Source organism: Sander lucioperca, chromosome 8 (assembly GCF_008315115.2).
Source record: "Sander lucioperca isolate FBNREF2018 chromosome 8, SLUC_FBN_1.2, whole genome shotgun sequence".
Taxonomy (NCBI): Eukaryota; Metazoa; Chordata; class Actinopteri; order Perciformes; family Percidae; genus Sander; species Sander lucioperca.
The window spans coordinates 2,660,470-2,681,747 of record NC_050180.1 but is presented as its reverse complement, the minus strand read 5'-3'; the positions used below and the strand labels follow the sequence as shown (position 1 = coordinate 2,681,747).

The 21,278-nt window shown below is 42.2% G+C and overlaps 1 long non-coding RNA gene across 2 annotated transcripts; it reads right to left on the bottom strand.

Annotated features, from left to right (window-relative positions):
• Window positions 1-747: 747 nt before the first annotated feature.
• LOC118495533 lies at window positions 748-19,585 on the bottom strand. 2 transcript variants are annotated; one of them, XR_004897977.1, is made up of 3 exons: window positions 19,575-19,585; window positions 5,055-5,057; window positions 748-809 (listed from the first exon to the last, which is right to left on the bottom strand). It is a non-coding gene; the product is annotated as an uncharacterized LOC118495533 (long non-coding RNA). The 2 variants fall into 2 exon arrangements; XR_004897978.1 differs by lacking the exon at window positions 19,575-19,585 and adding an exon at window positions 8,252-8,261.
• Window positions 19,586-21,278: the final 1,693 nt, after the last annotated feature.

Genomic DNA, 21,278 nt, shown 5'->3' with positions numbered 1-21,278 from the left:
ATTTTATTTATAGTGTCAAATCATAACAGGAGTTATCTCAGGACACTTTACAGATAGAGTAGGTCTAGACCACACTCTATAATTTACAAAGACCCATCAATCCCCCCTAAGAGCAAGCATTTGTACTTTTTACAATATCTTTACAGAGTGTGACTGCCCCTTTTACTTCTATAACAGATCTAACTACTTCCACCACTGGGCTTGTGTAAATGTTGTAAAGTGCAAAGAAAGAAACCCAAAGAGAGACTCCAATTCTCCTTGCCGACCCTGGACTCCACTCTCCAGGACCCTGCAGATATGTTTTACAGTTTTCACCTGGGGCAGTGTCCTTTGTACTGAGAGATCAGTTGCAAAACAATATGACTGCATTCATTTCACCGCTCCTGGTCAGGTAATGTAGAACAAGCAGGGAGGAGTTTGTCCCTCCTGGTGTCTGGAGCCCAACCTGCCTCAACCACCATACACCACACAGAAACAAAGAACAGGATTTTGTTGGTGTATTTAAAGGTCTCATATCATGCTCATTTTCAGGTTCATACTTGTATTTGGGGTTTCTACTAGAACATGTTTACATGCTTTTATGATTAAAAAACAAATTATTTTACTCATACTGTGTGTCTGAATATATCTGTATTCAGCCTCTGTCTAAAACGCTCCGTTTTAGCGCCTGTCTCTTTAAGGCCCCCTTCTGAAAAAGCTCAGTCTGCTCTGATTGGTATGCGTTTCCAGGTCTTCTGCATCTGTGATCTGTGAGTCTTCATTGCAGCCGGGAATGACAGTAATGGCACTGTAGCAGCACTTTCTACCTACTGTATATATAGTCGGGATGTCCAGATCCGATCACGTGATCGGAAATCGGGCCCGATCACATGGTTTCAGACTCGATCGGAATCGGACGTTACCTCCCGATCAGGACTCGGATATATATGTATATATATTCTCATTATTTTTTAACACATCTATAGTTATGCAGTGGCACAGAGTTAGACCCTTTTGACTCCACACAGAAACAGCAACGCGTGCGGCATGACATCACTTTGTTGCAGAGACGCTATTGGTTAAATGCCGGCAAAGTAGAACACGAGTATGTCTGCGGTCTGGAGGTATTATAAAGTTGAATTATTATAGAAGTATCGGATCGGGACTCGGTATCGGTAGATACTCAAAATCAAATGACTCGGACTCGGACTCGAGAGCAAAAAAAACCTGATCGGGACATCCCTAATATATAGTATAGTTGTGACATCACAACCTTACAGAAGTCCTGACGGAACCTTTAAAGGCACAATTTCTGAATATGGGCTGTATGCATTTCTCTGTGGATTGAGCCTTTTTGATACTTTACGGTATTTATATGGCACCTCAACATGCTTGTTAATAAAAAAAAAAAACGACATAGTATCTTACTTTTTACAATATGGGACCTTTTTATGGTAGACTAATCTAAATTACAAACAGTGTTGGGGATCTCCTTCTCAGTCCATTTATCACATTGAGGGATGTGTTAGGGCAAACGCTCCTGCTATGACCGCAAATGCATAACGAAATGTGCTTCTAACTTCATCTAGCTCTTTATCGTGTCAGCTCTAGGTCAAACTATGGTATATTTGTCCTGATTAGTGCATTGACTCAAACACAACTGACTTGCAGTTATCAAATCTACTGCCTGACCATGAAAGGGAAGTTACAACACTTCCTTCAAATCAGCTCACTTGTGCCTTTTTGACAATTTAGAAATGTGGTTTTAAACCTGCAAACTTCTACTTGTAATTGCTTTACACAATTGTACTTTCTTTTGCATCCTTATTATTCTAATTTATTTATCAAATCATTTTGCCAATTCAGAAAGTTTTATCATCTTTCTATTTTTCTTATGGTGGTGTTTTCTGTGTTGTTGTTCTGTTTTTGTCTTTGTAATTTGACTCGACTTTGTAAATGAGCGTCGCCCATCGATCTCTCGAGGATAAATAAAGGTTGAATGAAAGTTATTTCCCAAAGTATCACGAAAACATCTGAGTTGATGGATTCCAGCTCTTACCTGACACGGATGTCAGTCAGCAGGATGCCAAACGACATGTCAAACTGAATCGGAGCAGTAAAGTATGCGCATTTTGCATTCCATATTTCATTAGACGCTGTGTTCAAAAGATTCCAGATGAAACAGTGCAGACACGATAGAGATCAGCCAGAGGGAAACAAATCAACAGCACCTGTGCTTTTGTGTAATGCTGTTATCTGTGTCGTCGCTGTCTGGGGACGTGTTGGAACTGTAAGTGAAACAGGCCTCAGGTCAGTGTGAGCGTGTGCGTGTTGACAGTAGCGTATAATGCAATTGTGTGTATGGGACTTTCAGTCAACTTTTACTCACAGTTACAGTGCAAAAATTGAACTTAAGTGGAGTTACTTTTGAGAGAAAATGCTGTTTTTTTAAACTTTTATTTATTTACGGAAAGCTCTTTTGCAAAAACACCTTGTTCACACTCACACAGTTACACTAGAGCTTAGATTAACTTAACTTATCATTAACTGTAATTATGAGCCTGAGCCCGATTTAAACCCGACATTTTTTTTAATATGTGGGCCGTTATAACTGACGTTCTCAACTACAATTCCGAGTTGTTTGAACTGCAGAAATCTGTTTAGAAGGAGTATGCTTGGAGAAGTAACAAAAGAGGACACTGAAGGCTGACTATCATCTATCTGCCATGGCAAGCCTGCTTCATGTGTCTGTTCATCGTCCCCGTTTTTTCACTGTCATAGGCGAGCAGCGTGGCCCACTTAATGCACTCGACAAAGCCAACACATATGTTGTCACTGCTCAGACTTGTTTAAAATGGTTCCATACCTCTGACTTTCCTCCAAACTTGCTCAAAGGTAGGCTAATTCTCCTGTTTTTATTTTTTTCTTTACATCTTCAAGCTCCATGTTGCACTTAAGCTACATGCGCATGATTATGGCATAGCTTTCTCCCCACCCAATTAGGCTAATAAAGTAATGTTTAAAAAAACACAAATGCTTGGTCAAGGGCCCGGCCCGGCCCAAGGATAGTGGCGGAAAATGTTGGCCCGACACGGCCCAGTGTGTGGATGGAGATCGTTTCTGTATCAAAACGCTGCTTAAAAACCAAAACGTAGTAGTGTGTGTGTAGCCTGTAAGCCACTGGTCAGTTCTACTGAACAGCTGGGTGTTAAAGGCTTTGCTCAAGGGCGCCTCAGCAGTGGTAATGGGGTCGCAAGTCCACTTCTTTAACATTTGAGCCACCACTTGTTGCTTCCTCAACCCACTTTGTGAGCAAATGCGCTCTCATTCTTATGGAGCTAAAAGAGTCTCAATAAAGATAAATGCACACACTACATTCACATATGCACACACAGGATTCATAAATACACACACAGGATTCATACATGCACACACATGATTCATAAATACACACACAGGATACACAAATGCGCACAAAATTCACAAATACACACACAAAATTTAAAAAGCACAGAAGATTCACAAATGCATACAAAATTCAGAAATGCACACAAAATTCATAAATGCACACAAAATTCAGAAATGCAAACAACATTTATTTGAATTTTGAGACTCCCCTGACTTGGCTCGACACACAAATGCCTTTTTTTAAACAGGGAATGATCTACAACCAATCAGATATCTCCCTTGTTTTAGCCAATCACAAGAACACACCCCACGTGGGGGATTGTTTACTTATAAGCCAATCACATGAACGCGTTCACACAGCGCTATATGAATGTGGGTGGAGTCATCCATTCTCGTAGTTATTCACGTAATGTTTTGCTCAACTTTAGGAGCTCCACACAGCCTGACGAGAAAGCGGCAAACTCCATACCCAGTGAAAGTCACCGTTTCTCGGTTATTGGACGAAAGAGGCTCGGGGCTCCGTGGAGCTCCGGAGCTGGCTGGCTGCCAGCTGCCGGCATAACTTTCGTATATTTACAGTTTGAATTTCGTCACATCATTTCTAAAATAGCTACCCCAAGGTCTTATAAAGCTAACTATGGTGTCCAATTTCAATTTATTGCATTTTTGTGAACATTAGGGGTGTCCTTAGGAGGAGCTACTAGCTAGGCTAGCTATGTGTCTCATTTAATCCTACGGGAAAGATCGTTGCTACACTTTTGGCATAACTTTCGTATATTTACAGTTTGAATTTCGTCATGCCACTTATAGAACATCTACCCCAAGGTCTTATAAAGCTAACTATGGTGTCCGATTTCAATGTAATGCTTTTTTGTGAACATTAGTGGTTTCGTTTCAGAGGTGTAAGAGGAGGCTAGCTAGCTCTCATTGATAGAGCTCCATCCAGCCGCAGGCTCTATCAATGAGACTCGCGGACAAGAGGCGTTTATTTCCGCGATCGTTTGTTTAAATAACTCAACACACATATCCATTATGAGATTAACTGGAACCTGTGGTAAGAGATTGCGGGCGTAACAAGCTCGCTGACCACGCTCTCACTCACACACAGCGGCCATTTAGCAGGAAGAGGGAAGCTGCAGGCCCTGGAGCTCTGTCAGGGCAGCGGCGTTTGGTAGTCCATTAACCCAAAAAATGGTGACTTTGCGCAGGTATGGAGTACCATGGGCTGCCAGCCGTGACGGAGCTCCATATACCTCCCAGCAGGCCGGGGTCTGTGAAGGAAGGCAGGCCGGGCGGCGAGGCAGCAACACAGGCAGCACCGGCCGCTGAACTCCCGACACACAGTCGGACAAAATTTGCAATTAGCCATCAATTTTCGTAAAACGGCCCATATTTGACCTCTACATAGTTGATTTCTCGCCTAAAATGTTGTCAGAAGTGAATTTAATGATGAATAAGATGGTGAAAATTGTTAAAAATGTCCCGTTGTTGGTTGTTGCTCCGTCTGCAAGTTCCGAGTTGGCAGTGGGCGTGACTTATAAGTTCGACCAATCAAGTACACCTTGACAGACTAGTCTTTCTCTATCACGCTGAATCCCCAAGGGGGTAAGCCTCTCCTCGGACTGCGAACCTCCTATGGCGCCATTTTAATGCTACAAAGCGATCACCCCCTGTTAGCATTCCATTGACTACCATTCATTTTGGCGCCACTTTAACAGCGAATAACTTTACATCTGAAGCGTTTAAAGACTTTATTTGTCCATTGTTTATTTCTAAAGAAACACAACAATGTATAAAAGGCTCCATTACCTTGTATCTCACGTTATGGCTCCGTAGCAGACGTTTTTATAAAAATAGGCTAACGATTGTGTCATAACCACGCGACTTACTGTTGCATAGTAGAGAAATTACCATATAGTACAAGAGAAGCACGCAGGCAGTTTCGTCTCACATTAGCTGTTTAAGTTTAATTACTAATGTTAACTAGCATTTTAGTTAGCAATAATTAGCCTGTGCCTATGTTATCTCCTTATATATACCTACGCTCTCCGTCTCTGCAAGATTGGGAATGATTAAGATTTCTCTTGGCACAGCTACCAGAAGACTTACAACTTTCAGACACGTTGCTCACGGCACATTTACGTCGTCTCTCTCAGTTGGAGGCTGCGCAGTAATGCTCAGCGCTCACCGGAAAAGTGCTTCTAACGGCCTTCACTGGTCTCCGTCCAGAGCAACGGGATCTGTTGGTCCATTCTTATATACAGTCTATGTGAATCCCCCACGTGGGGTGCGTTCTTGTGATTGGCTAAAACAAGGGAGATATCTGATTGGTTGCAGAACATTCCCTGTTTAAAAAAAGGCATTTGTGTGTCGAGCCAAGTCAGGGGAGTCTCAAAATTCACACACAAATGCGGTGAAGTTCACAGACCGCAAGCAGTTTGTAAATCAAGATATATTTGTGTGTGCATCAGAAAAACATTTCTGAATCTTGTCCTGTGCATTTCTGAATCTTGTGTGCATTTGTAAATGTTGTTTGCATTTCTGAATTGTGTGTGCATTTATGAATTGTGTGTGCATTTCTGAATTTTGTATGCATTTGTGAATCTTCTGTGCTTTTTAAATTTTTTGTGTGTATTTGTGAATTTTGTGCGCATTTGTGTATCCTGTGTGTGTATTTATGAATCATGTGTGTGCATGTATGAATCCTGTGTGTGCATATGTGAATGTAGTGTGTATTTATCTTTATTGAGACTCTTTTAACTCCATACATTCTATACAAAACGATGAGAGCAAAACCACAGACTGACCGTTTGAACCTGAATCACATTACTTCTCTTCTCATGACTCACGCTATATGTGTCGACATCAGCTACTTTTCTTCTCATGACTCAAACTCTCCTGACAATTTTTGATTTTAATGTGATTCAAATCTGCAGACATACAGACACACTTGTGTTGTATTCTTTTATTCTTGATAAAAACAGTCCTGAACAACAGTCCTGAACATATATCACCCTCATGACATGAGTAGCCTTACTTATTCTGAAAGTGAAATACCATATAATTGCGACGTTGTTGTAACTTAAGGCAAAAAAAGTCAAGATGAGACTGATACATAGTAGAGTCACTATTTTACTTAAATGATACAAGTTTATTGTCAGTTTACACTGAAATTCATTGTGTGTTCCCAAGCAGCTCCGCTCCAAAAAAATTAAAGTACACACAAAGCTAAAACAATATACAGTCCTAAAGATGAAAACACATCAACAGCAATGACAAAGAAAAAAGTTTTGTCCTCTTGTATTCTGCCCTCTACCCAAACTATCTGTCCTATTGGAACTCTATGACTATAAATAGTTCTTACTAACAGTGTTGTAGTCAAGACCACCTAAACCAAGACCAAGTCATCACCGAGACCAGAATGTATAGAGACCGAGCCAAGCCCAAGACCAAGGCAGGGCGAGACTGAGTCAAGACTAAGACCAAGGCAGGGCGAGACCGAGTCAAGACTAAGACCAAGGCAGGACGAGACCGAGTCAAGACCAAGACCAGATTTGTGTTAGACAGCCAGAGCTTCTTCTCCTGTCTCGTGCATTCACTCTCTTGGAAGTGGGTGTAAAGGGGACATGGAGAGAGGGGGTACGGTTAGGGATGTCCAGATCCGATCGGGCCCGATCACATGGTTTCAGACTCGATCGGAATCGGACGTTACCTCCCAATCAGGACTCGGATACATATGTATATATAGTCTCATTATTTTTTAACACATCTATAGTTATGCGGTGGCACAGAGTTAGACCCTTTTGACTCCACACAGAAACAGCAATGCGTGCGGCATGACATCACTTTGTTGCAGAGACGCTATTGGTTAAATGCCGGCAAAGTAGAACACGGAAGCAGCTTGAAGCGGAAAACGCGAGTATGTCTGCGGTCTGGAGGTATTATAAAGTTGAATTATTATAGAAGTATCGGATCGGGACTTGGTATCTGTAGATACTCAAAATCAAATGACTTGGACTCGGACTCGAGGGCAAAAAAATCTGATCAGGACATCCCTAGGTACGGTAACAAATTTCAAATTAGATGTAAGTCAAGTCACTGGTTGCATTTGGAAGTTTCAACACATAGGCATAAATCAGACGATGCACAGGCAATTTAGTTATATCTGGTCCGGAGACCAAGACAAGACCGAGTAAAAATGCGGGTTGATTCCGAGACGAGACAGAGACCTTCAAAAATTGGTCTTAAGACCGGTCTTGAGACCAAGACCAATCTTCAGTACTACAACACTGCATACTACTTGCCTCAAGTCTTATTGGTTCATTTGATTTAAATTGAGTTGAGCTAAGTCTCAACACAATGCAAAATGTAACTCCTCTCACACAAATCTGACATGTAAAGACGCTGTCCTGCCTGTATTCATGTGGCGTGAGTCCACATATTTCAGCCGTGTGTCGATGAGGGAGCCTGCGGCGTGATAGTGTACCTGAATCCTGAACTCTGTGACTCCACACGCTCGCCACAATCCTGTGCCTCTGCTGGCATTTCACCCTGAGGTCAACCACATACAACGGCTGGGCTCACATTGACACATTCATTCAGAGAGACAGCTGAGGACGCCGACTGTCCACCATCGACATTACCTCATTATTGTGGCGTTCATGCTCTCTCTGTGATCTTTGACCTCACTATTGTCTCTCTTAATCCCTGCACCACTGTCTGTCTCTGTATGTCTCGGCCTGTCCAATTATATCATCCCGTCTTTTCAACTGTCTCTCTCTCTCTCTCTCTCTCTCTCACACACACACACACACACACACACACACACACACACACACACACACACACACACACACACACACACACACACACACAGTATGTGTCATTTGCAAGCTTCCAGTCATGATGACTTAGGCAATAGAGGAGAGAGAATGTCACATGAGAAAAAATGAAAGGGGAAGTAAGGAGAGGGGCATTCCTTCAGTCTGATAGGCTGAGTGGACATGGCCTTGATCCTATTGGGACCTTTGACCTGCAAACATGTATTTATGCTGATTAATGCATCTCCTTCACTTCCTCTGGATATGCATGTAGGGCAGAGACACACATTACAACTATTGAGCCGATCATAAATATCATTTGGGCAAGACAACTGATTTGACCAAGCTGAACCGGGTCATTTGGTGTTGACAGTCCCTAGATAAAATCTGAAGTCTAGATGTTTCATACCAGTAAAAGCAAGGACGAGTTGCGAGGGGAAAAGGTTTGAGGTGTGACCCGGAATTTCTACCAGGCTGTGTTCCGGTTTTGTTCCGTCTTCCGCCACGCACCATACCACACCGGGAGAGTCTCAGAAGTGGAGCATCTTGTCTGCCTGACTTGCAGATTTTATTGTCTCTACTTTGTACTTTACAGAACAATCCCGTGTTTATTAAGCTAGTATCTACCTTCCACTCCAAGCACTCCTGTAATTAAACTTTATGCCTATCTTCTTTTTTCTGGCTTTGTCCTTTTTTTAAATGCATGTTCTCTGAATCTCTGATGTGATCTTACAAGCCCATGAGATAGCGGCTGGACAGCTACGATAGCTAAAAAAAACAAAGTTAGTGTCTCTATGATATGGTACTAGCTCGCCTAAAAGAATCATTCCCCCAGGCTCTCTTTGTGCACTGGTATGCCCACACATTAAATATTGTGATGTTCCAGGGAGCATCAAAAATTGAAGACTGCAAGATATGTTTTTGCAAATCTTGGAGGATTGTCTGCATCTTTTACATGTTCTTTCAAACGTACCAAATTGCTGAATGAATTTTGCAAAAGGAGGCTGCCACGAGTAGTACTCCAGGTTGGTGGGCACGGTCAATGACAAAAGAGCTGGTTGAGCTGTTACACATCCTTGACCACGCCGAGGACTTTGACCGGGAAATGCTACAGTATGCACCAGCTCACAGTTTCTTTCTTTTAGCTTTCATTGGCATTTTTGACTTTGCTGATGTGCTCTTTGGAATCCTTCAAAATAAGATCTTAGACATGTAGTTCTGTCTGGCCAGAATTGCAGATTTTTGCCAGATACTTGTAGGTGAGTGGGAAAAATATGATGGCCTCTTTGAGAAGACAGTGGAGGCGGTGGGACAGCCGAGTGCAGCGAGGGGAAGACCAGGCCCTCGCACTCACTACAGACAGCTACACACCGCTATAATCGACAGCATCCTTGCGCAAATTAAGAATCGATTTACAGATTACAAAAGCATTTCTGGATTCACAACAGTTCCCACAATTTAAGCAAGACACAAAGCAGAGCTCAGGAGCTGCATGAGAGCTACGGAGCACAGTTGGACCTTGGCCAGGGCTGAGCTCAAAGTGATGTGTAACATGACAAACTTTCAGGGGAAGAGCCAAATGATCTCCTGACTTTTCAGTCACAACTGTATGCCCTTCCATTCCAGTGTCTTCTGCCTTTGACAGTTGCCCGCCTTTGGCTTTCAAGCGCATCAAAACGTATGCAAGAAATACCAACGGACAAACACGACTCTCAACACTGGCATCTATCTCCATAAAGAATGAGCTGCTCATTCATCTAAAGCAGGAGGCAGTAGTGCAGGAGTGCAGAAGTGCAACGGTGCGCTACTGCTAATAATCCCTCACAGAAAAATTTGTCCGACCTACGAATACAGCATCAATACAGCAGCAGCATTTGACAGTTGACTCCTTTACCTGTATGATGCCTCTACACAACATGAATGTATGTATCTCTGCACATGTATCCATGTCCCTTAGTGTATTTTCGTATGTGCCTGTCCTTGACTTCTGTGTGGAATCATACATCTTTCATGGCTCCCTTTCACTGACTGTCTGACTGAGATTACATGCATGACCACAGCCTGCTCATACAGCCTTGCTGCACGCTCGCCGGCCCACTCCGCTCTGCTTAGCAGCTCTGCCACCTTCCATCCATACCGATGCCGCTGCAAAGCCATTACCCTGTAGAGCGGGAGGGACTCTTCCCGCACCGCCTCACTCCTTTCTCTCAATAATCCATATTCATACAGCATTTTAGATGAATGGGAGTGAGCAGGGAGAGCTCTATCAGCTCCACTGGCTTTAATGTTCGGGCAGATTCCATTGTAATTGATCTGGAGGCCTAATTATTCTGTTGCCTCAATCAATGTATCTGATTGTTCTGCATCATGTGGCATGACTCAGCATTGGAATAATGATTTTATTTCTTCTTAATAGTTTCACATAAGATGATGAAATTAGCTAGAAATAGGATATCCTTATTGTTATTACATTCAGAGGTTGTATGTATGTGTGATGATGGTCGATTATTATGATAAAGTAGACTATATTGCCAAAAGTATGTGGAGACCCGTTTTGTGTACTTTGGACTGGTGCTACTTTCATGGTCTAAGCAAGGCCTTTTAGTTCCAAATGATGGGGATCTTAATGCCTTTAGATTAACAACTTTTATTATGTTTTTATTACAATAGTGTGCTTTCAAATGTCTGAGAAAGACCCAGTCCTGTTTCAGCATGACAATGCTCCTGTGCACAAAGCCAGGTCCATAAAGAAATGTTGCACTGAACGCTACCTGATGCCAAAGTGTCAAGTGGAATTCGGCCCTATTACTGTAATGTTCTCTACCACACAGTTAAAGCACCTCTCAACGTTTTGTGTTACAACTAAATTACACTTCCAAGTGTAACTGTGTCAGCAAAGTGGGTTCTGGCAGGTGGGGAACCCTAAGATTCCATTCTCAAATTAAACACTCTAAAGTTTTTTGGTACTTTAAAGTCTCCATCCACTACACATCAGTTAAAAAAAAACAACCTCACTTTTCAAGCTAGTCCACCTGTTATTCTCGTTATTTCCTTCTTCAGAAACAGTGGTGAAGAACACTAGGAGCAATTGCCAGGAGTTGAGTTTTCATTGAAACAAAAATATAACTGGTCTGTTAACTGCATACCATAGTAATCAGAGCACACAAGGCTTGCCTCCTAAGTTACCACATGATCGGTTGCTGACAAGCATTCAAACAGAGTCTGACACAGTGAGTCCACATAAAACACACCACGGCTACATTCACTTCCAGCTAACTTCACAGAGAACAATGAGGGCAGAACAGCATCACCGATCTGTTTTAACTGAATTTTCTCTGTCCAGCTCAGCTAAAAACACCAGATTTGCAGCACGTTACAGTGTGGTTCACTACCGATCCTGTTTGTAGGCTACCGACCACGTGATCTTCACCTGTTCAACAGACTTCCCCGGTTTAGATAGTAGGTGACTGTCCTGCTATTATTACAGACATATGAACTCACCACAGACACCCTGCTGAGAATGAATAGGGGAAACACTAGAATGGATATTTGGCGTCATTTAAAAAAAAAAGTGAAACACTGAAGTAGTAAACTGCCAATTAGATTAATTTACATATTATTTGAAGGCGCTAGAACGCTGTTCCGTATCGTTCTGGCCCACTTCAACCACTGTACGTTAGTAAACCGTCTGTGGAAGTAGCCACCAACAGTGTCTGTCCTCCCTGGTAATTAGTCGGGACGGGGAAGTAAAAGCAGCTCTAGTGATTTCTGCACAAAAGATCTTACAGAACTTTGTGGCAGAGGTGGGGCACGTTGTGTGTACCATTTTGCAACGGTTTCCTGGTTAAACGACATGTTTCCTCAGAACGATGTGAAGCGGTGTGCAACAGGTTTTGAGTTTTGTTTTCTCTCGTTTGTGGGTGTGTCTCTTCTTTATTGGCTGTGTTACAGTTGATACCCAATCACCAGAGACGTGTCTGTAAACTCTTGGAAATAAAAAGGCACAGCATGTGCGCACACAACAGTGTGTTCAACGCACCCGTGTTTCAGGTTAAAAAATGTGTTGCTACGTTTAGTCAGGGTTGGTCTCGCATTGCCAGACCTTCCTCCACAGCGCTGCAGAGGAAGGTCTGGCTAGTCCACACAGCATTCTGGGATGGGAGAAAAACATGCTCTGGTTTATTGACATTTCTTTAAACCAATCACAATCATCTTGGACGGTGCTAAGCTCCACACGGAGCCCCGATGCCGCTGCAGTTTCAGGAAGGAACTTGTTTTGGTGGAACATGTGTACGTTTAAAAGTTGTTTTAGTCGTGCAACAGAAAACTCAGATTGGACAGATAGTCGGAGGAGGACATCGGCTGATAAGACATGCATCTGGCAGAATTTCAGGCGGCACTGGAGCAATCCCAGAAGTGGAACGTCGTAGATATAGACCATGTTAGGGCTGAACATGGCCCTGGTTTTGCATGACTTGTAAATCATCATCGTAATGAGGTGTTGAGATGTTCAATCACACATAGGTGAAATGTTTGTATGCCCACATTCTTTTGTCCATGTAAAGTATTTCATGGTATGCTGTTACACATACAGCCATCCTCATTTCGAGCCAGGGTAGATACACTGTCTACTGTATTCACTTGGTATTAGTGATTTTGCAGCGTTAAACCTCATACTTGACCACATTCCAAAGCTTAACATTGTTTTTTTTCCAAGCACTAATATCCTCCTCCTCATGCTAATCCGATGGCACAAGTCAGCACTTTCCATGCAATCGCACGGCACTTACTTAACTCCACGCTGATGCTCTGTATCTCCCGAGCGAGAACCCTGCATAATGTTAGGCGTGACCAAAACATTTTGCAGAGGAGTCCACAGACCCCTCGGCGAAATAATCTCTGGCTCATATTAACTGGATTTTAGAAGAGGTGCTTTGCAGTAAAAACCTCTATTACTTCTGCCATTCTCCAGATACTTATCTGTGACGCCGAAGTGATTTTGGTAATATCTGTCAGGCTCTCTTCACTGCTCTCTGCATCTCTCACCCGATCCATCTCTTTTAACCCATCTCTCCCCTTTTCCAAACATCATGCACAGGACCTGGAAATGCAATTAGTGGTAGTAAAGCCAGCCATCGTGTGAATCACTGAGTGGCTCTTAATTATACAAGGCTTTTAAAGTTGTACGACACTCGAGGCCTCCCTAAAAAGCATCATCTCGGATAACGGCCTGTTTTGCTAAGTTTCTCGGCTTTGAAATATAGATGGAGCTGCTGTTTTCCCCAGCAGAGTGCGAGCACAGCGATATAACATAAAGTTTCTGTTTGATGTATCATTGAGAGGGGTCAAGGAAGATGCTTTGTGGGTGTGCCAGTATACTTCATAATATATCATTTCATAACGAGTTTGGAAAAAAATCACCATATTGCCCTCTGTATCTACTCCCAACTTCCTCATGCTGTGCTTTTGCTGAACTTAAAGAAATAAAACTGACTTCAGATGCGGACGTTTTCACAGCGAGCGGGAGTGAATCATGAGGCAATGAGCTGTTTAAATATGAATGAGTGTTGTGTGAATGCCTCTGCTGTGATATTTAGACAAGAACAGATCCCTGTGTGCTGTTGCTGCGTCTTTAGTAGTAGCTCAAGGGAATGTTGCTGCTGTTATGGTATTTTGCAGTGTGGAAATTCTCTAAAATCTTTAAGCCTGAGCATGAGTCCTGGGAATGCTGCAGAAACCCTGTATCTTCATCGTCGCCAAAATGATTTCATCCAACATGCATGGCGAACCACTGTTGTCACTTTGCTGCACATTGCCCTAAAGGAATAGTTGAGAATAACTATGCTTTGCTCACTTTTTAATCTATTCAATTCTGTGTTTTTTCAGGCCAATCCATGTGCTCCCTCCTCTGCATCAATGCCTGCTAATCGTCACCATGTCCATATGCCGCTCTCATCCACGCTCAAGTTGCCATTGCAATAGTCTATATCCACGACGTTCCACTTCCGGGATTGCTCCGGTGACGCTGGAAATTCCAGCAGAAGTCCGTTACCTTTTTTGTGTTGGCGTTCTAACCTCTGGTGGATTTCTGAGGACTATGGTTAACTGCTCCTCAGATCTCTGCAGGGTAAATCCAGACAGCTAGCTAGACTATCTGTCCAATCTGAGTTTTCTGTTGCACGACTAAAACAACCTTTTAATGTACACGTTCCACCAAAACAAGTTCCTTCCCGAGACTGTTTTGCAGAGGCACTGTTGCTCCGTCCGGCGCCGCCCAAGACGATTTTGATTGGTTTGAAGAAATGCCAATAAACCAGAGCAGGTTTTTTTTCCCATCTCAGAATGCTGTGTGGACTAGCCAGACCCTCCTCCGCAGCGCTGTGAAGGAAGGCCTGGGTGTTAGGTTTAGGGAAACGGCGGACCCAAAAATGGAGAGACAACAGGGCAGGGGTGAGCTTGAGGATTTAATAAATAAAAAGGGATACAACCAAAAGAGTCCTGAAGAAAGCAGGCAAAAACCATACCAAAAACCGTTGAGGAACCAACAGACCAGGCATCAAAATAAACAGAAACACCAAGACAAAGGGGGTCGACACACACACACACACACACACACACACACACACACACACACACACACACACACACACAGACACAATGATCTGACAACAGACAAAAACAACACAGAGACTAAATACACAAGGTAACAAGGGTGAAACAGGTGACACGAGGGCTCATGAACAGGTGGAACACAATGGGGCGGGGCAGACAATCACAAAGGTGGGAAAACACAAGGCAGGAAGTAAAACAAGACATGACATGGGAGAAAACAGACTACAAACTAAAACAGGAAACTGAAGCATAGAACATACACAAGGATGAAAACAGGGTAAAACGCAACAGAGAACACAAGAGACGGTAAACAACAAGGAAATGGGGAATAAATTAACCCAATAAAACAGGAGAAACTATAACAGAAAACCACAACCATGACACTGGCAATGCGGGACTACCATTGCAATAATTTGCACTGTGGACAACCTACAACCAGCAGACTAAAATTCCACCAGGAATGTCAATGTAACACCCTCAAATTATGCATCAAAGTTCATTCTTGAATTTGAGTTACTACATCACCCACTTACTTGCAGATCAGGCAAAATGGTTGAAAGATTAACTTTGCATTATTGAAAAATAAGTCATATATCAGCAATTGTTTGTAAAACCCTGCAAAATCTACAAATATTCAAGTCTTCTAGAGCACGCAGGGCACTCTTGGTATGATGGAAGTCAAAAGGAGGTTTCTGGGTTGTTGGAATCGGTGAGTACAGATGTTCAGGCCCACCCTAGATTCCGGTATTTACAGTACTGCTTCCATCCTGGAAACATGGCCCACTTCTTATACACTGGCTTCACACAGGAAGGACGCAATGCAAAGCTCCATCTGAAAAAGCAAACACACAGACACACACAGACACACGCACACACACACACACACACACACACACACACACACACACACACACACACACACACACACACAAGTTCATGTGCATGCACAAATCAGTCAAAAGCAACACACACTCAATTACATGCAGGCACTATTTCAGTCGCACACACACTGATGCCCGTATGGGGACAAGAGTCACTTCAGCAGACTGCAGTGAGCAGCAGTGACTGGCAACTAAACCCAAATCCGCTCAGCTTTCCCCTGATGATATGGGATGGAGGGAATCAGGAGGACAGAGAGAGAGAGAGAGAGAGAGAGAGAGAGAGAGAGAGATGGAGGGATGGCGCTGGGTTTGTGGGGTACCAATAGGAGCACAGGAGCAGATGAGAGGAGGCCAATGAGGAGGGATTCCAGCGGGCGGGTGGGTCAGTGAATTAGAAATGAGAGTCAGAAAAACGGGATGCGTGAAAGAGTGATCAGTGAACTGAAGTGAAAAAAGGAGACTGGAGGATTTGACAGTTACAGTGAAAGAGCAAGAGAGAGTGACGGATAACGATGGGAGAGAGACTGAAAGTGATTGCTAGAGCGAGGGAGAATTCAATGAGAGCTGGGGGGGGGTAGTGGGAGTGAAGGCAGGGATGAGAATGAAATGGAATTATGGGGTGCTATTTACATAAATTATGATGGATTGAATCAGAAGCAGGATATGGAAAAGGCAAATTTCCAATGTTTTCCATTAACGTTGCTAAGAAAATTATTTCAGACACATTTTTTAATAAGTAACGTCGAAAAATGGTTTCAAGCTTGATTCGAAATTAAAGGTAGGGCTGGGTAGTGTTTAAAACACAACAATTCTTTTTGATATCTCCCTTTGCACATAACAACCCATTTTCCACAAAATCATTTTTTTTTACATTAAACAAAGGACAGCAACATTAACAAACACATGCACTTTCCATGATTACAATCCATCTTGAAATTGGAAAATTTCTGATTGAAATCACTAAATATGTGATTGTGATGACAAATATCTGAGGCCTAATACTAAGAATTGATCAAGCATTTATTGTCAACTGTTTTCGATACATACTCAGTAATGCACATCAGTACCCAGTCATACTCAGTCAGTACCCATACTATATTGTGGTTTGATAGCCAGCCCTTAAAAAGGGAAGCTTAAAGCTGAGGGGGCAGTTTAGTTTAAGTAAAATGTTTGGCATTGTTGGGCAAAAAATCCATAATAATATTTCAGCACATTGTAATTGAAGTGGTCTGAGAGAAAACTAGACTTCTGCATCTCCTCCTTGGCTCTGTTTTCAGGCTTGAGTACATCTAGCCATCATAGGAGACTGAATCACATGTCATTTCAAACAAAGAGAGAGAAATCAAGCTAACTGAAATAAGCTGACTTCTGGAAAGTTGCGGAGCTGAGGTTTCGCAGTAACGGACAAACGAGCAGTGAAGTAACGTTACGAGGCAGACAGCGATGACTCAAACTATTCCATCCACACAAAGCACATTGCTATCGCCACATGAGTGACAGCTTTATTGGGCTTGGTAACGTTTTTTTTATGTGCTTTGATGCTGCGTTGGTTACTGACAAGTGGGCTGGGTCTAACGTTAGCGGTCCACTGGTCTCACTTTGGCAGACCATCCACACACTGCGTGGATGACTAGTACACTCAGCATTCTGGGATGGGACAAAAACATGCTCTGGTTTATTGGCATTTCTTTAAACCAATCACAATCGTCATGGGTGGCGCTAAGCTGTAAAACAGTCGTGTGAGATAAAACTCAGATTGGACAGATAGTCTAGCTAGCTGTCTGGATTTACCCTGCAGAGATCTGAGGAGCAGTTAACCATAGTCCTCACAAATCCACCAGAGGTTAGAACGCCAACACAAAGAAAGTAGAAGGTGACGGACATCGGCGAAAAGACATGCATCCAGCCGAATTTCCTGCGGCACCGGAGCAATCCCGGAAGTGGAACGTCAAGGACATAGACTAGCGGTCCGCTAAATACCAGCAACATGAACTAACGTGCACACCAAGGTTAGAATCGTTAACGAAAATGAACGAAATAACGAAAACTAGGTGGGAAAAAACATTTTCGTTAACTGAAATAAAAATAAAAACGAGGCATTACAAAAAAAACAATAACTAAACTAAAACTGTAATGTCTGTTTGCAAAACTAACTAAAATAGAATAAAATTATCCAGTAAATGTCCTTAGTTTTCGTATTTGTCGATGTCTTTCATAGAGCAAATAATGTTATATCTTTCTGACCATGACATTTCCCGACATGTATAGTTTCCGACTGGGAACCCAGAAATCCCGACATTCCACGTCAAATTGAACACAACATAGTCCATGCCCCTCACCTGGCATCATGGTGGTACTGAAAGTCGGAAGAAAGCAGCACCTATATGACGGTGTCAGATAAAAGCGTGCAGTGGAAGGTGGTAAAATATATGGTCAATTTATTACAGGGAAAAATCACACGAATTTGAAAGTACATTTGAGAAGCGCACACAAGCTAGGAGGCTAACCTAGCTTACCTTAACAAGGTAAAGGAGAATGCAAAGCCCCCTTTCCCCGAAACAGAAGCTAACCTCGGTAATGTTACGGGCATGGATGTATGGGTACAGGGCCAGGCAGCATGACAGAGACAACAGCAGGACAGAGAATACTATAGGAGGGCTTTCACCGACTACCCGATAGCTGCTGGTTAGTAAATACGCAGGAACACCATAAGCGGGAGGAAGCGTGGGTTAATATGTGGATTGATACTGGGATGTCTACACAACTGTGTGAGTCGATTGACTTCAAAAAGTTCACCACTTTACTCGAACCAAAGTTGAAAACACCTGTTCATGTCTTCTTTAGTCTGTTGGCTATTTAGGTTTTTTTCCTGGAACACGTCACTTACACATTTTGCACTTACTGCGGCGTCTTGTGTAGACTGTTTACATATTTATGACCATATGTAGGCTACATTTTATGTACTGGTGTTATTGTTGAATACATTGTGAATACATATTTCAAAAATTGTATGATGTTTTTGTTGAGTTATTATTACACAATACTTTTTCTGACCTTTTTGAATCTTTCCCCCGACAAATAACCCATATTACAAAAAAAGACTAAAACTAATAAAATAAACTAAAACTAAGCATTTTCAAAAACAAAAAGTCAAAACGAAATAAAAATAAAAACTAATGAAAAATGCAAAACTATAATAACCTTGGTGCACACATGGCCGGACTGGCTACCAAAACAAAAAACAGAGAAGCTCGGATTACAACACACACAACTTCATTCTCTGCTCAGGACGCCATTACTCCACTATATCTTTACATAGCAAACAGTTGTTTGCTGCTATATTAATGTTCTGACTGTCGAGTAAAGCCCCTATAAGGTATCCTATAAACATGAGAGTGATATGATTATATGGGTCATTTTGAAAGGCAATGACAACCAACATATTTAGTGGTTTGAGCTGGAGGACTTCCCCTTTTTACACATCATAAAGCATGGCCGGCATTACAGCACAGAACAACATTTTGCTCGATACTAATTAGTTAAAAAACAGGGACCAGCACCACTTTGCAACATTTGTGATTCCTAAAAAAAGCCCATGAGCAGCAAAAGAATGGCTGAAAAGAAATGTGGCTGCTATGTGTGTGCAGGAGAGAGACGAGGTAAGAAGCAGACGGTTGTGTTGTGCTGTAACTAGAACAGTTGCCCTCTCATCATGCCTTCCTGTTCCTCCTCTCACCCTGGCTCAGCGTTTGGGCTAATCCTCTGGAATAACCCTTGCTGGCTTGGCCTTCTTACCAAGCTATTAAAAACACAACACACAGTCACCCTTCACGCACACGCACACGCACACACACACACACACACACACACACACACACACACACCTGTAGGCCTGCCAAAAAGCTGCTATATTATTGATTTCGCCCTCACATGACCACAACAGAAACATGATAATGTTACCTTAGGATGATGATGTGGCAGTGAATATGCTGATGGTGTTGGATGCTAATTAGTAGACTCTATGAAGAGAATTAAATTGCTGAGGATTATTTTCCATAATAATGAGAAAATGGCTACAATGCAGTGAAAACGAGGTTAAGTAAAGACAGCTTGCGGCTCTCGTTGTCTGCCCGACACCATACACAACAGCATCAACATTAGAGAAGGAGCTGAAGGCAAACCATTGACAGAAGGAATGAAAATGCGGAGATTACTCCAATCAGCCTGAAAGAAAATCTGAAAGTCGCTTCTTTATCAACAGTCTACAGCTTTGTAAGAACAGATGGTTGCTTTTTCAGTTTTACTCAGTTTCAAATTTCAGTTTGTTGAAGATTTAAACCTCTTTTTATCTGTTCTTTTAATGTTTTATGTAAAGCACTTTGAATTGCCTTGTTGCTGAAATGTGCTATACAAAATAAAGCTGCCTTGCCTTAAAGGTAATATTTACAGTTTTTTTTTTTTTTTATTTATTTAAAGTTGGTTTATTTTTTCTTTGGTCTTTAAAACATTTGGTTACACTTTACTTGAAGGTATCTAAATAAGAGTGACATGACACTGTCATGAACGTGTCATAAACATTATAAAGAAGTCATAAACGTTTATGACATAACACTCGTTTTTGTCATGACAAGTTATGGTTATGGTTATGGTTAGAGTTAGGGTCAGAGTTAGAGTTAGGGTTCATGTGTCATGACTGTGTCATGACAGTGTCATGTGTTCATGACAGTGTCATGTCACTCTTATGTAGATATCGTCAAGTAAAGTGTTACCAAATCAAGATGCAGTGAATGTCAGAATGGGCTTTTGTCATACAAACACTATAAATGTGACTTATTTGTTTTACTCCAAGTTGAAAGGAACTTGTGTGTCCCGTTGATTAGTACCCAGAAACAGTCCAACAACAGCTGTAAGACGGCCTGTTCCATGTGTTAACCTGGAGAACAGCTGTAGCAACGTGTTCTCACAAAGTGGATCAGTGATCAACCAGAACAATTAAAGTGAATACAGCAGGAGTCCATTAGTAGAGTTGACATACTGCCACCTTCAAGCATTTAGAAGGTTCCCTTTGCAAAAACAGTGACTAGAACGGCCAGATTGTGCAACAGCTTCTTCCCACAAGCCATCAGACTCCTGAACTCCAAATAACCTCCCTTAATAACCCCCTGCAGTGAGCCTCATGTGAACTATGACACTGCATTAACAGTATTTAGTTATAAACATGGGCAATAAAAGCATCTATTTTTTTAAACAATGCAATAACGGTTTTTATATGCTGCCATTCAATATGTGCTGTATTAATATTTATGCTGCTGTCAAACTCCTTTTTTTAGTGTCATATTTTTATAAAGATTATTTTTCGGGCATTTTTAGGCCTTTATTTGGATGGGACAGCTTATACTTGAAAGGGGAGACCTGCAGCAAAGGGCTGCTGGTCGGAGTCAAACCTGCGGCCGCTGCGTCGAGGAGTAAACCTCTATATATGGGCGCCTCTACCAGGTGAGCTAACCATATATTTTCAGTCATATTTTAATGTTAAACTAACACTCTGGGAGGTTGGGTTTAGGAAACAAACAATGGG